The sequence below is a fragment of the Chenopodium album genome, chromosome 11 (genome assembly GCF_948465745.1).
Source record: "Chenopodium album chromosome 11, dcCheAlbu1.1, whole genome shotgun sequence".
NCBI lineage: Eukaryota > Viridiplantae > Streptophyta > Magnoliopsida > Caryophyllales > Amaranthaceae > Chenopodium > Chenopodium album.
This window is the reverse complement of record NC_137844.1, coordinates 28739979-28758437: the sequence shown is the minus strand read 5'-3', so window position 1 is coordinate 28758437 and position 18459 is coordinate 28739979. Positions and strand designations below refer to the sequence as shown.

The window sequence follows — 18459 nt, the reverse complement described above, 5'->3', positions numbered from 1 at the left end:
CATGGCCAGCAAGGCAGCAGCAGCATGGAGCAGCAGCAGCTTGCATGCTGCGCGTGCCATGCGTGCTGCTATGCGTGTGTGTGGCTGTGCGATGCATGTGCGACTGGGCAAGCGTGAGCGTGTGTGTGCGCTGCTTGGTGCATCGGGGAGGACAGTGAGCGAGGGCTGTGCGGGCGTGGTTGCTAGGCAGCACAAGCCCAGCACAGCAGCAAGGCTAGTGCCAGCACTAGCAGCCTTGCACCCCCCACCCTTGCCAAGGCTTGGTGCCTAGCAAACCAAGCCTTGTTACTTGATGCTAGGCACACGAAAGCGTTGGGCTATGTTTTGCATTTTTAGCCGTTTTATTTATTTTAATTATTTTATTTATGTTTATTAATTTTAATTAAAATTTTGGAGGCTAGGCCTCGGTTTTGAGCGACACTTGCAAAATTTTGGGTTTACCAGCTTAATTAATTGGATTAATTAAGATGGATGCGGAATTTAGTGGGAGTTTCAATTTTAATTGCACTTAATTACATAATCGGTTAAACAACTTTGACTAGTTTTAATTAGGCACGTTAATTGGATTAACCACCTAAATTAGTTACTAGTTTACACGTGTTTGTGCATTGTTACTTGATTATTGTTGTAAAATGCATGGGCCATTCACATATAATGAATGGATGAATGGAATGTATATTCCATCATAGGTTTTATAAAATGGCAACTAGTGGGGTCCGATTAGGATAGAAAATACGGATTGCGTTCTGTCATGTATTTTTGTAAATCTGAATACGATCTGCAAACCGTTAAGTATTTTTGTACCTTAATATTTAGATTAGTCCTAATCGTAGATACAAGTATTTGCATTATTTTGGTCATGTCTTAAAGACGGAGTTTCTTGGAAGATGAAGCCATGAAGTTGCAAAAGAGGACCCTTGAAGACTTGAAGACTCAAGGGGTCATGCTAGTTGTCAAATGCATCATTTACTTATGTTTTCGATATATAATTATGATTATATATGTGAATAATATGTTAGATGCATGTTTAGGATTTCGAATGTTGCGATGATTAATTAAGTTCACTCAAATCAACCAACATAGAAACCCTAGGTCCCTAAAATATTGAGTAAATATTTGCCATTCCAAAACAACACTTACCGACCTATTGATAGTAGTGATGGGCTATACCAAAACCAAGGCATCACTACTACTCCTAGGATACGTAAGGCATACCGGGTATGCATGTTGGTTTTTGTTATACTCAACGATATGAGTGATAGAGTCCTAACATATCCTGGAAAAGTGGATAAATTGTTGAGAGAGCATTAGATGCTACGATTTATCTAACCTAGAGTGGCTTGGAGCCATTAGCAAAGCCATTAGCATGATATAATTTATCCACTTTGCTAATGGCTTGGAGCATGCTCCAAGCCATTAGCAAAGTGAATAAGACGTTTAAATAAGTTTGATAAATATGCATGATTTCAATCTTATTTAAGTATTATAAATGGTTTTTCATTTCAAATTCTTTCAATTGTAGAATCATGTCTTCAACTAACAACGAAAACAACCTAATGTGCCCGAAACTTCCCGAAAAGTTACCATTTTCCTTGAACATGGTGAACTTTAAGGAGTGGGAAGAAGGACTCCGAAAGACCCTCCGAAATTGCTACCTAGAGAACATTCTCGACATACCGATACCGAGTTTTTACTCAAAAGGGGTTATGAGCAATAAGGCTCATGAGGAATAGAGTTGGGATTGCAAAAGAGTCTCAAGACTTATGGAAAACTCCATCCCCGAAAAATGGAAGGGGAAGTTCTCCAACTATTTTCCGGATATGCTCCTCAAAGCTCTAGAGGATATAATCAGTTTGAGGGTTACCAAGAGCATCAAAGGCAACTATGATGGTCTCGTGGAGGAAGTGACTAGGTCACTCTCCAACATGAAGATCAAGCTGCCACAAGAAGGGTGCCTTGCCAAGGAGAGGCAAGAGGTATGGGCACAAGTCTATAATACTAGACTAAGACCCGGAATGCCACTTCGAGTCCACGTGCTTGATGAGTGTCATTTATGGCACTCTTAGGCTAGGTTTTATTTATAGTTTTACTCTCGTTTTTACTCCTTTTTGCCGTGTTTTTATATAATAATGCTTGCTTTGCGTGTTTGTGTGTAAGTCTAGAGAAATGCATGCTTTTAATAGTTTTCTTGGCATTTTGTTCATTTCTCGACTATTTCTCTCGTTTCTTTGTTTCCTTGACTTGTTTTGTAGGTGTGTTGAGTTTCCCGAGGTTTGATCACCAAGGAGAAAGCTTGAGCGCGTTTAAGGAAGTTGATGGAGCTAAGTTCAGAATCCAAGCATGCAATTCAAGCTAGCTCCCCAAGCTCGAGAGCCTTGGAAGCAATGTTTTGGCTTGAGGCGTTCAAGTGCTTGGAAGATAAAGGAGCTGCCCTTCTCACGAGCATCGCCTCGAGTGCACCAATGATAGGGATGCTTGGGAATGCGGAGATTGATCGAGCAAGCAAAGGAGGTAAGGCCACAAGCACCAAGCAGGGATGCGCGTGCGCGGCACAAGGGGTGCGTGCTCACAGACCCAGCTGTGCGCGAGTGTGGCATGGGTGGTGCGCACGCACTTCCTGTCATGACCCCCTTCGCTTGATTCTTCTAGTTATACCCTTAGACTTTTCCTTTTTTTAGTGGGGGGACGACTTATTTTGTACTTGACACTTATTTTCCAGATTTAATAGAGAGAGAAAGTAGAGAGAGAAGCTTAAGATTACTTGATTGTACTTGAATTTTTGATCTTTGATTTCAACTTGATCTTGGATTTCTTATTCACATCAATGAAAGTTTGTGAGATTTCTTTCCTTTGAATTTACTTTTATTGTAATTTCCTTTAATTCTTAAATGTTTGATTTGAATTTCATTCTTTACTTTAGAATTTGTTGAGTGATTGAATTTCTTCTTGCTTAAACTTGAATTGAATATGATTGTGATTGAATTTGTTTTGTTTTTCAATTTCACCATGATTAGTAAGTAGATTAGTTGCTAGGGAGAAGGGGAAGCATGCTAGATTGATGATTTTTGCTAGTTGATGATCCTTGATTGATTGAATTGTTGCAATTAAATTGGTTAACATAGTTGTGCATGTGATTAATTAGACTAGGAGTGATCAACCTATAAGATTAGTCTAGATTGCATTGCAAATTTCAATGACCTGAACCCTGGATTTGAGAATTGATTTAATTGATTGAATTTGATTGTGATTTTCCTAGTTAGCCATCCATAGTGAACCCTAGTTTGGCTTATAGGAGATAGCTCTTGAATTCCTTTGGTTGCAACTATTTTTTGTCCTTTGTAATGTTTGAATTGATTGAGTGATCCTTCAATTAGCATAATCATTGAACTTGCATGTGGAACCTATATCCCTAGTGTTTTGTATATTGAATTTCTCGATTTTTCTAGCTTTCTCGATGCCTTAGTTACTAACCCTATCTTTCTACAATCTTCGAAGTAGCTTAACCTAGGCTATAGCTTGCACCTACTCATTCCTTTGGGTTCGACCCTTGACTTACCATATACTCGTATTAGGTCGGTCGAGTGTTTACAAATTTTGTTTGGCTTTAGGAAAGGGTAGAAAACGACCTACTTTTCCCTACGTCAAAAATGACGCCGTTGCCGGGGACTGATATTGGTGCTTTGTTATAGTTGTTGAGTTTATTTTATTTTTAATTGAAAGTACAAATAGATTTTCTTTTAAGCTACACTTGTAGCCGTACTACTAACCATTTCTTTTGAGATTTTAGGCATAGAGCACGTGGTCGTTCACTAGTGCCATTTGATCCGGAAATTGAGAGAACTATTGCAAGGTTAAGGGGTGCTAGACGATCTTTGAGCCCTAGCATTTCAAGTGAAGAAGAACCACAACAAGAGGAACAAGCAAGAATGGGAGAAAATCCAAGGGTGGCGTTGAAAGAATTCGGGATTCCCGGTGCATATAGATTTGAGAGTGGGATTGCTCCACCTACAACACCGGCAAATGACTTTGAAATAAGACCGGCAATGATCACTTTGATAGAGAGACGAAAATTTAGTGGGGCTAAGCATGAAAGCCCGCTAAATCATCTCAAGGAGTTTGAGAAATATTGCAATACTATCCACAAAAGAAAACGGCGGAGGCTAGAGCTTTGATTCAAGGTTTCAAGCAAAAGCCTAGTGAGAGTCTCTATGAAGCATGGGAGAGATACAAAGAGTATCAAAGAGAATGTTCTCACCACGGAATTCCTACTTACCAAATTATTCAAATTTTCTATGGAGGCCTTAGTCCTCGAGGAAAATCATGTTTAGATGGAGGAGCCGGAGGTCCTATCATGAACAAAACGAAAGAAGAAGTGGTAGACATAATTTAAGACGTAGTGAGGTATTACAGAGATTGGCAAGATGGAGAAAGAGAGTCAACTAGCAAGAGTAGCTCTTCGGTGTACTCGGTTGATCATCTAAATGCAATCAACAATCTATCCTCACAAATGACAAACTTGGGAAGGAGATGTCTGCTATTAAGGAGAAGTTGGAAAGTGCTACCTACCAAGTTTCAAGTCTTCCCTCCCAATCTAAGGGGAGAGGTATGTCTTCTAATTCTCAACCCCCTCCCTTTTGTAGTAACATGCCTAGTGGATGCTTGTTTTGTGATGATTGTGGGTCGTATGATCATGATGTTTCTAATTGCCCTCATGCATGTATGGATGTTTGTGATGATCAAGATGGAAATGTGAATAAGCATGTGAACTATGTGTCAAATAATAATGATTCTAGGTTTGAGAATCAAAGAGGTCAATGGAATAAGAATTACAACAACCATGACAATTTTATCATATACAACCAAGGTGGTGGTAATAGGAACCATGGGAACCAAAATTCCCGAGGTAACTATAACAACCAAGGTTATAGTAGCCAAAATCATAACCAAAATTATGGTAATCATAACCAAGGTTATGGTAACCATAATCAAGGTAGAGGTAATTAGAACAATCAAAATAGGGGAAATTTTCAAAATAACTCTCAAAGGGATCCCTCACCAGGTTTTGCTCCAAAGACCCAAAATGATAATTCCTATGTTCAAACCTCTTCTTCTTCTCATAGAACCAATTTGGATGAAATCATTGAAAACCAAACAAAGCTGTTAAACACTGACATGACCGTAAGTGACAAGAAATTTAATGAAATGATGACTCATAATAAGATGCATGAAAATCAAATTTCTCAACTTGCTAATGCTTTGAAAGACCATGCTAGTCCTTCTTATTTACTTTCCCAAGGCCTAGATCCCAAGAGACCGGTCAATGCTATTGTCACAAGGAGTAGTAAGGTTCTTGAGGAGAGTTTGCCTAGGAGGAGTGAGACCAAGGAGGCCACAAAAGAGGTTTTGGTAGAAGATGAGAGAGATGGTGCATCTTTGAGTGAGGTTGAGATTGAGAAGCCTAGTGAGGTGAGAGTGGAGAATGAAATTGTGAAACCTATGCTTCCTTACCCACAAAAATTCATGAGACACAAGTTAGATGAACAATTTGGAAGATTTATTGACATGCTCAAGCAACTTCACCTTTCTCTACCATTTACCGAAGTTGTCACCCAAATGCCCAACTACGCAAAATTCCTCAAAGACATTTTGAGCGGTAGGAGGACTTGTGATGGTGTAGAAACGGTGAACTTGACCGAGAATTGTAGTGCAATCATAATGAACAAGATGCCACCTAAGCTAAAAGCTCCCGGAAACTTTCCATCCCGTGTGCCATTTACAAAATGCAAATCGAGAATGCCTTGTGTGACCTAGGAGCTAGTGTTAGCCTTATGCCATATTCGGTGTACCAAAGACTTGAGCTAGGGGAACTTTTACCTACTAACATTACTTTGCAATTGGCCGATAGGTTAATCAAGTTTCCTAAGGGTAAGGTAGAGGATGTCCCTTTGAGGGTTGGGAAATTTGTTATTCCGGTGGATTTTGTGGTGCTTGAGATGGACGAAGATGCTAACATTCCTATCATTCTAGGGAGACCATTCCTTGCTACATCAGGTGTTTTGATAGATGTGAAAAGTGCTAAAATTTCACTCAAAGTAGGGGATGAGGTGATAGAATTTAGCTTGAATGATAGTATGAAGTATCCAAGTTCTTCTTTAGAAAATTGCATGTTGATCGATTCTCTTGATTCTGTTGTGTCTTCCATGCATGAGCAATGCTCACTTCTAACGATGCTCTTGAAAATGTTTTGTTGAATAAGGAAAAGATAGGTGCTCCTAGCAAGGAGATGGTTTTGTATGAAGATGTGCTCAATGGAAGCCTTGAGGATGTTGAAGAGCAAATGTGTATGAGCATTTCTAGCCAAGAAGCATTGCAAGTGGCTACATCAAAGGAAGGTAAAGGTGTGCTAATGGTTGAGCTCAAACCTCTTCCATCACACCTTAGGTATGAATTCTTGGGACCTAACTCCACCTATCCCTAATTGTTAGCTCTTCTTTGAGTGAGCGCCAAGCTCAAGAGTTGTGTGATGTTTTGAGAAAGCACCAAGGTGCTTTGGGTTATACCATTAATGACCTCAAAGGTATAAGCCCCAGTTTATGTACACATCACATAACCCTTGAGGAGGGTGCTCTACCTTCACTACTACAAAAAGCGGGGATGAGGTGATAGAATATCGACGCTTTTATGTGTCCTAACTTATATACGAAGTGTCGGAAAATACTTATTTTGCGCATTATCCCAAATTTGTGTAGTTTTTAGCGACGCTTTTACATGTCCACATACTCAAATTTAGCGACGCTTTTTGTTGTCTTGTGTTTACTCGTGTCAGCCTATGGTATGGCGGGAAACTCTTGAAATATGTAAATATGCAAAATATGTAGACATTAAAAAGCGTCTAGATTTTTTTAAAGCCTTTTTTTTTTCCTTTTATTAAATTATTACCATCATACATACATTATAGTTATTTAAATTTATCATAAATTAAACTAATAACATTAAAATTAAAATAAACAAATATCCTATATAACTAGATTAAAAAAAACAATAATTAATCAACAATAATAAGAGTACGTAGTTAATTACCAAATTTATAAAAGAAAACATCAACACAACTAATAAAAAAAAATGTCGCATATTATAGTAGCTTGTCCCTAAATAAATACATCACTAATATAAGACTAAAATCCAAAATAGATAGATGATGGCCTTATAGATGATATAGTCGCTTGTTTTGATGCTCAAATGTCCCGGCCTATTCTCTTGTTGCACCTACATTGCCTTTTCCTATATTAAAAAAAAAAAAAAAAGTATAAATTAGTACATTACAAAATAAAGGCTCGAGATTCAACATGTTGTATTTAAACAACAATGAAAAGACCAATGTATTTAAACCAGAACATACACATGCTGAGAAAACTACAATTTTCAGAGCATATTAAGAAATAGTCCACAATAGAAACTAAAAAAAGTCTTTGTATCAACCAAGTATAATGAAGCACCATAATTAAACCATGATAAATATCAAAGCATAAGATAAAACAATTTAAATGAGGTTCAATAAGTAAAGATAAACATCGACAAAGCTAATAAAAAGGGTAATCGACGCTTATACACACACACAAGCTCTGAATTTTACACACATACACACACAAGCATTTTGAATTTCAAATCCGATTTTCAGTTCTGAATTTCAGCATTTTGAATTATTGTGTCCGACTTGTAATCACCTCTTATAGTATTCTACATAAAATGTGACATAGAGTTGCTACATTATTAAAACATTAACTAGCTAAAATAAAAGTCTAATAAACGAAAGTTTAATAATGCAAGCTAAGCTAAGATACAGAGGCTATACGATGTAACTTTATTTATTTATTTACTTATTTATTTATTTTTTTGACAAACAATGTTTAAGCAATCAACTACAAGATACAAATTCTATAGACAAAAATCCAGAAGCAAATAAAAGGAGGTGAGAATGAACCAGGAACAATAGCTTCATCATCCTGCTCCAAAGCATCTCCCTCATCCTCTGACGATGTCTAGCCACCATGTCGATGAGATCTCTTGCTACTAGAAGAAGCAACATCATTCAAAGCATGACGTATAGCTTCAGCACGTTCAGCCTCCTCAACACACTCATCAAAGGCACTACGGATAGGAGACATAGAATCTAAACAAGTAAAAAATATACAGAACTGGTTAAAAATCCAGCAACATAAAGAAACAAGACCCGTTTCAGAAAAGAAAAAGAAAAAAATCTCCCTGAACCCTTTTGAAGAAACAATATGAAACAGAAACACTTGAGCAAGAAGAAATATTTTATAGTAAGCTTGGACAGCTGCATAAAATAACTATAATTAGAGTATTAATTTTAGATGACTTACCATCATCTTCAATCATTAGGTATGTGCAACCTGACCTTTGGATGATAACAGTTGCAACATAATTACTAGCCTAACACAATCCTCAATAGGTTTCCCATGAAGCAACTAAGACAAAAATCCTCCAACAAAAGCATCACCTATACGAGAAAGTGAGTGAGTGAAATTCTATGACGATGAATAAGCAGAGGTAACAATAAGCTGATTCTATCCAGCTTACAAGTTATGAGAGCATACCTGCTCCGTTAGTATCAACCAATTTTTCTTTAGGCAAGACTGGTACAGGGAATGTCGTCACTATGCCATCCTCACCAATAACAACAGGATCAGCACCCTGAGTAATCACAATGATTCTCTTGTGTGTTCATGATGCCTTGGGCCACCGGGAGATCTTAATGGAGATCTCTTCCACATTGTTATTCTGTAATAAGAGCACTAATCAGATATATGAATTTAAACTGAAGTTGAATATATTATTTCATAAAAAAAAGCACACTTACCTCCCAACCGTGAGCTTTTGAGAAGGCTCTTGCTTCTGTTTCATTGCCAAAAACATAATCCATGTATCTGAAGCACATGAAACAAATTCTATCAATACTCTGCTTATACTTTCCTAGGTAAATTCTACAATCAAACAGGAAGATTAAAACTTACGGCAAAGCCTTCTCCTAAGGGTCCTTGAAGAATTCATAGATAAATGGAGTAGAGAGGTTCATCATTAAAATCTACACATAAAGCACAAGTGTATAACAGTCCCTTATCAGACTCAAAAGCCATTCAAAACAAGTAGAAAAATTAATGTGAAGCAAAATTACTTTGTCATTTGCAGCAGCATGTTCAGCCACATGTTGAATGGATTCCGGAGATACAGTTAGAAAAAATCCAGCAATGTAGTAGAACTTGGCTTTCTCAACTATGAAATTTAATCATACATGCAAGTTAGTTCAACTTTCAAATCATCAAAAACTGAAGAGGGACTTTGATATTTTAGGAAAAGTAGAAAGCTTATATACCCAATGCCCAGTTTTCAGGTTTCTTCAAATGGTCAACCTTATAGCAGTTGGCAGCAGATAAATTAGCAACTAATGACCTGATTCACCTGAACATAAAACCATGAAGCCCTTACAATCAAGCACCAGGTCGGCATAACTTGATAAAAAAAAATCGAAGCACATCAAAGCAAGAATTAATGTAGTTCTACAGCATGGAGCCTAACTCATTGACAAAAATCTCATAATCAGCTTCAATGGTCTTTATGTTACATACCAATTTATATCAGCTTAATAGCTTATGCTCCTTTGCGTAGATTAATCTTAGCAATGCATTCTGGTTTAAGAAGCCAACTTTTAACATGATGTATTTAAAATCCATTAATAACGATACACGGCCAATGCTCCAAGTCAATTATGGGTATGACATGATATCGTAACCATATTTTAATTTGTGTTTACCTATTTCTAGAAATGGAGCAAATGGAACAATTCCTAAGTGCACTAAATTAGATAAAGATATCCTTTATCACAGCTTCAACTGATCATAAAAAATAGAAACATAGCAAGTAATTTTTATGTACGTGTACTTCACACTATAGTATTCTAGCCCCATCAAAAGTCCTACAACTATACAACTCCAGTCTAGAATTAGCACAAATTATAGAAAACCTTAAAAATGGCAAAATGAAATCGATGAAACCTATATAAACACAAATTAGAGAAAACTTTAAAAATGGCAAAATTAAAACACGAAATTAAAGAATCATACCAGAAAACAAATCAAAACAAGTGAAGTTAAGGGTAAAATGAAACAAAATCGATGAAACCTAGATAAACAGAAATTAGAGAAAACCTTAAAAATGGCAAAATCAAAACACAAAATTAAAGAATCATACCAGAAAACAAATCAAAACGAGTGAAGTTAAGGGTAAAACTACAGAAATTAGAAGACAAACAAAAATGGATTGTCGATCGACATCAACAATTAAATAAAAAATCGAGATGTGGAAAAAAATTGCACCTCCTAGAAATGCCTTGAGAAGTATAGATCTTGCGAAGACAGAAAAATTCATTAATTTTTGTAAGTAGATCTTTAATTTGGAAGCAAAGAATGGGAAGATGTTGAGTAGTGACTAGAGCGAGAGAGAGAATAAAGGAGATGAGTGGGGTGGTGGTTGAAAATAGCAAGATTGAGAAGTGATAACCCTACGCTGCAACGTATTATCACGTGCAAGACAGGTGATTATGTTTCTCGACGCGGAATATAGACGATAAAATCAAAGGACGCTTAAAAGCGTCGACGAAACACGGAACTCTCAATTTAATTGTGACAGTCTTCCCTAGTGTTAAAGGTAAAGCGTCGAGAATACAAGCATTTTATAGTAGTGCTTCTATTGAGAGACAACGAAAACTACATCCTCAAATGGGAGAGGTAGTGAAGAAGGAGATCACCAAACTTTTGGATGCGGGAATTATATTCCCCATCTCGAGTTCTAGGTGGGTCTCCCCCGTTCATGTTGTCCCAAAGAAGGGAGGCTTGACCGTCGTCGAGAATGAGAGAGGTGAGCTCATTCTGACGAGGACGGTCACGTGATGGAGAATGTGTATAGACTATAAACGTCTAAACACGTCCACCAAGAAAGATCATTTCCCCCTTCCTTTCATTGATCAAATGCTTAAGAGACTAACGAGGCACAAGTTCTATTGTTTTCTTGATGGTTATTCGGGATTTTTCCAAATCCCTATCCACCTGGATGACCAAGAGAAAATAACCTTCACTTGTCCATATGGTACGTTTGCCTATAGGAGAATGTCGTTTGGCCTTTGTAATGCTCCCGCAACATTTTAAAGATGCATAATGAGTATATTTGGCGATATGTAAGAGGATGAGATGGAAGTGTTTATGGATGATTTCTCCGTAGGAGGTGTTTCATTTGAGGCATGCCTTGAAAACCTTGAGAAATGTTTGGTAAGGTGTGAGAAGGTGAACTTGGTTTTGAATTGGGAGAAGTGTCACTTCATGGTGGAGGAAGGCATAGTCCTTGGCCATAAGATTTCTCACAAGGGGATAGAGGTGGACAAAGCAAAAATTCAGGTTATTGAGAAGCTTCCACCTCCGGTCAATGTGAAAGGAGTGAGATCTTTCTTAAGACATGCTGGGTTTTATAGAAGATTCATCAAGGATTTCTCGCTCATTGTAAATCCCCTCAATGATCCTCTTCAAAAGGATGCCGAGTTTGTATTTGATGATAAGTGTTTGGAGGCATTCAATAAATTGAAGAAGGCTCTAATCTCTACTCCTATTGTTCAAGCCCCATGATGGGATTTACCTTTTGAGTTGATGTGCGATGTGAGTGATTCGGCAATTGGAGGTGTCTTGGGTCAAAGAGTGGAAAAGAAGCTACACGTGATCTATTATTTGTCCAAGACTCTAAATGGTGCTCAAAGAAACTACACCACTACGAAAAAGGAGTTCTTGGCTATTGTTCATGCCTTTGAGAAGTTTCGTTGATATTTGTTGGGTTCCAAGACCATTTTCTTCACGGATCATGCGGCTCTCAATTACCTTTTTGCCAAGAAAGAATCCAAGCCTAGGTTGATCCGGTGGGTGCTCGAACTTCAAACTTTTGATATTGAGATTAGGGATAAGACTGGAGCGGAAAATGTTGTGGCGGATCATCTCTCTTGTCTCGAAGATTCCCAAATTCATGATGATGGTTCTCCAATTAAGGATAGGATGATTGATGACTTCTTATATGCTATTGAGGCAAAGGAGCTCCCATGGTTCGTCGACTTAGCGAACTTTCTTACATGTGGGGAGTTTCCACCTTCCTTTTCTAAGAATCAATGAAAGAAGCTCAAGAGAGAGGCAAGACACTATGGGTGGGATGATCCCATCTTGTACAAGCGAGGAGTCGATGGCTTACTTAGGTATTGTGTTCCAAATGAAGAGGTGCCTAGTGTTTTGAAGATGGACCACTCGGATCCGAGTGGTGGCCATATGGGTGTTTCTAAAACCGCCACCAAGATTCTTCAAATTGGTTTATGGTGGCCACATCTCTTCAAGGATTCATGGGGTTTTGTTAAGACATCAACCGTTGTCAACGAGTTGAGAATATCTCCAAGGGAAATGAGATGCCTCAACAACCTATTCTTGAATTGGAGGTGTTTGATGTGTGGGGAATTTGGGACCATTTCCCTCATCTTTTGGAAATCAATATATTCTTGTGGCGGTGGATTACGTGTCTAAATGGGTTGAGGCCATTGTTTCCCGAACTAATGACCATAAGGTGGTAATGAAGTTGTTCAAGAAGGTCATTTTTCCAAGGTTTGGTGTACCAAAGGCGGTGATAAGAGATAATGGTTCTCATTTTATTCACAATGCCTTTCAAAGATGTTGCGAAAGCATAGAGTTCATCAACGATTCGGCCTTCCATATCATCCTCAAACAAGCGGCCAAGTTGAGGTTTCCAATTGTCAAATCAAGTTAATCCTTGAAAAGACGGTTGCAAGAAATAGGAAGGATTGGTCGAATAAGTTGGATGATGCTCTTTGGGCTTATAGAACGGCTTTTAAGGCGCCTATAGGTACCACTCCATACCGCCCAGTCTATAGAAAATCATGCCATCTCCCGGTAGAACTCGAACACCATGCTTTGTGGGCAATCAAGAAGATAAACTTTGATTTGGCAAGTGCGGGGGAGAAAAGGTGGTTAGGTCTTCATGAGCTAGAGGAGCTTCGATTTGATGCTTATGATTGTGCTAGTATTTACAAAGCTCGTTCCAAGGAAACTCATGATAAGCTTATTGAGAAGAAAGAGTTTTGTGTTGGTGATAAAGTTCTTCTCTAATTCAAAAATGAAGTTGTTTCCCGGAAAGCTCATTTCAAGATGGAGCAGTCCTTACTTGGTTAAGAATGTCTTTCCTAGTGGTGTTGTAGAGATTTCAATGATGGATTCTTCATCTCTGTTTAAGGTCAATGGCCATCGACTCAAGAAGTATTTCGATGGTGCTTTTGTTGGCCTTATTCGCATATTGATTCTCCGAAAACCACCTTAATAGGTGGAGAACGTCGAGCTATGACGTTAAACAAGCGCTTCCCGGGAGGCAACCAGGTTTTCTAACCCTTTTCTTTCGATTTTTCAATTCTCTATATTTCTTTTATCTTTGAGAACTTTTCATATTCTTCTTTGTTTTCTTGATTTTAGGTGCCATGAGATTGGATCGATGATGATTTCCAACTATTTCGGTGATTAATTCAAGGTTTCTTGAGGTTTGGTTAAACTTAGGTGAAGGACTTTGATTGGGGATACATGCTCTCGTGTTTGGGTTTTCATGGATTTTTATTTATGATCGAGTGATTTTAGAATTATTTTTTGTGTGATTTTTAAACACTCGATCACGACGCTTGTTAGTGCCGATGAGAGCGCAAGCACGAGAGTATATTCAAGAGCGGAATTTTTCTCCCCCTAGTCTTTGTTTGGTGCGCACGCATCATAGGCTGCACGCGCACACCAAGAGGGTCAGAATTTTTGGCCTTGTTTTGGTGCGTCTTAAGCAAGCTCAGCCCCCCAAGACGCTACCTGGTGCGCACGCACCACATGGCTGCGCGCACGCACCAGGTAGGTCAGCGTTTGTGGCTTTTGTTGCGTAATTCTGAGCAAGCAAACCCAGCCCCTGTCGTAGCTGGTGCGCACGCACCAGCCACAGCAACCCCCCCTATTTCTTGCCCTCTTCTCCCAAGTTCACCCCTTTTCACTCCTTTCTCTCTTTTCGTCTTCCCCTTCATTCCTCTACTCTGTTATTTCTCATCAAACCCTTTCCAAACCTTTGCCAATTCACTCAAATTCACCATTCTTAATATCATTTCTTCACAAATTACATTAAACCATAATCAAATCTTAACAAAAACAAAACAAATAAAAAAACCAGAAATTTTCGAATTCAAATTCGAAAATTTGGGGCTATATTTGAATTTTTGAGGGTTTTTGCTGGTGCTTGGAACTTGTCTTTGAGTGTTCTAATTGTTCTATATTCTTCAATTGTGCAATTTGCAAGTAATTCAAAGCTTCATTGAGGTATAATTTCTCATTTTCTAGTCATCTTCTTCCTCATTTTTTAAGCTTGAAACCCTTGTTTTTGCTTTCATGGTAAAACTTCATTGTTGGTTCTTTTAGCTTGTAATTTGTTTTGAGTGATGTTATTGGATGTTAAATTGAAGCTTTTTCATGATGAATTTGTATACCTTGCTTGAATCCTTGAATCACCATTGTTGGTCATTTTCTCTCTCATGGGTATTCTATATGATAATTTCATTTCTTTGATAATTCAATGTTTTGGGATTAATTTGCTCATAATGATTCATGATTTGGTCTCTTGTGTCCAATTTTGTCTTTAATTCATGACTAGTTGCTTCAAGCTTATGTCTCAATATTTATGGCATAGTTCATGTGTGACCATTTCTTATTTCATTTTTGAATAAATAATGTTTGTGCATGACTTTAGAGCAATTTCTTTTGAATCTTCTTGAACAATGATAATTATAAATGAATTGCTCATGAATTGCTTTGCTTCTTGTAGATGGCCCCTATCCGTCATTAGAAGCGTGTTAGAACAAGTTCAAGCAAAGCTAGGGACGTTGTTCCACCTCCTCCCGAGCTGGTAGAGACATACGGCATTGAATTCTCTAAGGAATTACATTGGGATCGGTTTAAGCAACTATCCAAGCGGAAGCTCAAGTCAACAAGATTCTACGATCAAACAACAACCAAGCTACTTGGAATTGATGATGAAGTTCGCTACCTAGCCAAGAACCTCAGTCTCTTAGAGTTCTTGGATTTGAGCGCCCCTACCTATGCTAGGGTGACGTATGAGTTTCTATCATCCCTTGAAGTGGTCCGAGAGTCAAGTGGTGACTCTTTAAGAACTTTGACCTTTCAACTTTTCAACAATGATCATCGGTTGTCGGAGTCACAACTTTGTTCCTACTTCCGGTTTCCTTGGGCCGTCGATGAAGACCATCTTGTCTATCCGGCCAATGGTAAAATGACTAGCGACCATGGATGTGATGAACTCAAGTGGTGGCGGCATATCTCCGATGAAAGGAAATATGAGCCTCAAACTTCCAAGTCCGCATCAATCGTTCATCCGGCTATGAGATACTTTAATCGTATTCTCACCTATGCCCTTTGTTCTAAGGACTCTTTGGGAGCTATTTCCCGTGAGGAACTTTGTTGGCTATGGATTGCCGACCAAGAGTCGCATGAGATCGAGCTTGTAGATTTCACTCAACATTTGATCAACCGATTCCTAGACATCCGAGATGGTGTTTCGCTTTCGAGGAGCATCCAAAATGTAGGCATGATCTCTATCCTCGCGCTTTGCCTCAATGACTCGTATAAAGATTTGCTATGCAAACTCCCTCCGATAGTCGACCCTCAGGAGAGGACACCTTCTCATTTCCTCAATGTTTATGCCCTTGTAATCCAGAAGTTCCTTAATTGTACCAAGAAGCATAATATTTTCATATGGAAGGTGTCCCGAGTGAAGGATTGGTTCTTGATTCCGAGTAAGGAGGCTACAAACCGTAAGACAAAGACAGATTCTTTGACTTGGAGACCTCAAAGATGCAACATCGACCCCTCTCTTCGGACGAAGACTAATCATACAAGAACCGCCTCTAATGATGCTCTCTGGACGGATTTCCAAGCTTTACCCCCGGTTGAACGGGGAGGTACTCCTATCCCTCCTTCTACTTCTTCTTTTCCATTTGATTTATCTACTATTCATGCCAAGTTAGATTCCATCACTAATGTCTTGTTTTCCATGCCTTTGGGGCGGCATTCTTCTCTTGGCTATGATTTCCATTCTAATCAATTGTATGACTATCATGTGAGAGGGGGGAGATTGAACCTTACTTGAACTACCCATACCTCCCGATCCAACAAGGACCTATCCCTCAATGGGAACCCTTTAACCCTACCGTGGGTCCTAGACCTTGTTACCCCTATTGGGAGGGTCCTTATATCCCTCCTAGTGCTATCATGGGCACCACCCCGGCCACTTACGACTATAAGCGGCCCGGTGGATGCGATTATACATATGATCCCACGAACCCTATGCCTTTCCTGAACCCCGAGACTTTTGGTAGGTAGGGATTATCGGGAGAGCCGGTTTTGGATGATTGGTCTCATTTCTTTGAGATAGACCGTGCTAGGAGGGAGGGGAGGTTAAAGGGAAAACCTCCTATAGAGGTGAGTGAGTTAGCTAGCTCGATTCATGTCTTTGAGATTGGTGAGGGGAGTTCTCATTCTACCCCTTACCATAGTGCGGAGTGAGACTATTGTGGCTACCCCCCTTTTCTTATGTGCTTTATATGATGTTTTATTTTGCCTATATGTTATTAGGTTTAGAGTTTGGGGGGTAGTTCATTCCGAGCTTGGGGTGATTTATGTTGTTTGTGTGCTTCACTATTTCCCTCCTCGCTTTTATAGTTCACTCTTGGTCTCTTTTGCTTTTGGTATTGATCTCTGTGTATCTCTTACTTCTCTAGTGATGATGATGATGTATTTCTGCTGATTTCTCTGTCCAGTTCTTGGTATTGCTGTTTGTTTCGCTGATCGCTGTCTGCTGTGTATCTCTGCTTCTTTATGATTATGCTTCCTGATGATGATTGTTTGATATCCTGACTCTGCTTCTATCTAATGATTCTGTTTCCTGATTTTGTTACTTGACCCTATTCTTGATGCTATCATATATTGCTTTTTCATTCTTTGCATACAGTTTCTCTTTTATATTTTTCTTTTTTTTTGTATTGAAGTTACTAACAATTTTCTTTGTATATAGTCTATTTTCTTTCTCACCTTGCTTCGTCGCTTATGCTTTGGATATTGATGCTTCATTAAGGTGCTCTTTCACTTTGTTTGATGTAGCATAGCTTTGACGCCTGGTGACATCCTTGACGCCTGGTGACATCCTTCTAATCTTCTTCTTTATATTTTCTTTTCTTGGATGCTTAGTTTAGGTTTAGATTAGGAGAAGTTTAACATTTTGAGGATGTTTGCTTTCTAACACCTTAGTGTGTTTGGGAACATTGGCGTTGTAGCTGAATGTTCACTTATTTGTTGATTGGGATATATGTGTTAGCTTACTTCCTTGATACTTTCTAATTCTCTTTTGCTTTTCTATATTTCTTCTTTATTTCTTTTCTTTTTATTTCCTTCTATTAGATATTTCCTTTTTGTTTCCCTTTTTCTTTTTGCTTCTTTATCTCTTTTCTCTTACATTTCTTTTTGAATTTTGCTTTCTTATTTTTTACTTTTACATCTTACCTTTGAAAAAAAGGGGATTTTGTAAATAAAAATAAAATGATTTTGAGGCATTGCTTTTCTTTCTTAATGATTTTGCTTTTGCTTTTCACTTAGTACCACTTGGACTTGCACATTAGCTATCATTCTTCCTAAAAACAATGGTTGCACAGTTTGGGAGTATCTTTGGTTGATTCTAGGATAGAGTATGCTAAGGTAGTCGTTTAAAGAACTATTGGGACCTTGAAGCTGGATTTTTTTGTCTTTGAAAACTCGCAATAGTTCCCCTTTGGTGAATTTGAAGCTTTTAGTGAGTTTTTGCCACGTCCTTGCGAGGTTTCATAGTTTTCAAGCCTTCTACAATCACTTGCATGAGCGGCATGGATCCTTGACTTCTGCGGACCTAATCTTGAATCTTGACTCATAATTCTCAAACTCGAGACCGAACCATCTAGGGAAGACAAAGGCATCTTTTCGGGGTGGTAATTTTTCTTTTCTAGGTTAATATTCTTTATTTTTAGTTCTTGGGTTTACATTTGCCTACTTGCTAACCATTTGAGCCTTTTCCCTTCTTTTCAAGCCACAGCTTTAGAACTTTGAGCCTTTTGTTTCTTTTTGTTCTATTTTTGGTTTTTGTGAAGCAAATGATCATGTTCTTGGAGATTGTGGTATATGAGTTTGGATATTGGTTCTTATTTGTAAGTAGGCTTGTGTTTTGTATTTCTTGTGAATAATGGCAAGTGAATAAATGAAAAAGCCGTTCATAGTTAAAAGAGGCGAG

General features: G+C 38.4%; 1 non-coding gene and 1 pseudogene across 2 annotated transcripts; both read right to left on the bottom strand.

The window, feature by feature from the left end:
- Positions 1-4157: 4157 nt before the first annotated feature.
- Positions 4158-4263, bottom strand: LOC145569574 (small nucleolar RNA R71). The gene has a single exon (XR_014096166.1). It is a non-coding gene; the product is annotated as a small nucleolar RNA R71 (small nucleolar RNA).
- Positions 4264-6935: 2672 nt separating this feature from the next.
- LOC145566499 (adenosine kinase 1-like) lies at positions 6936-14227 on the bottom strand (annotated as a pseudogene). Its single transcript, XR_014095434.1, has 9 exons — positions 14201-14227; positions 9583-9632; positions 9395-9471; positions 9197-9294; positions 9036-9106; positions 8882-8948; positions 8619-8802; positions 7982-8521; positions 6936-7281 (listed from the first exon to the last, which is right to left on the bottom strand). The product of XR_014095434.1 is annotated as an adenosine kinase 1-like (transcript).
- Positions 14228-18459: the final 4232 nt, after the last annotated feature.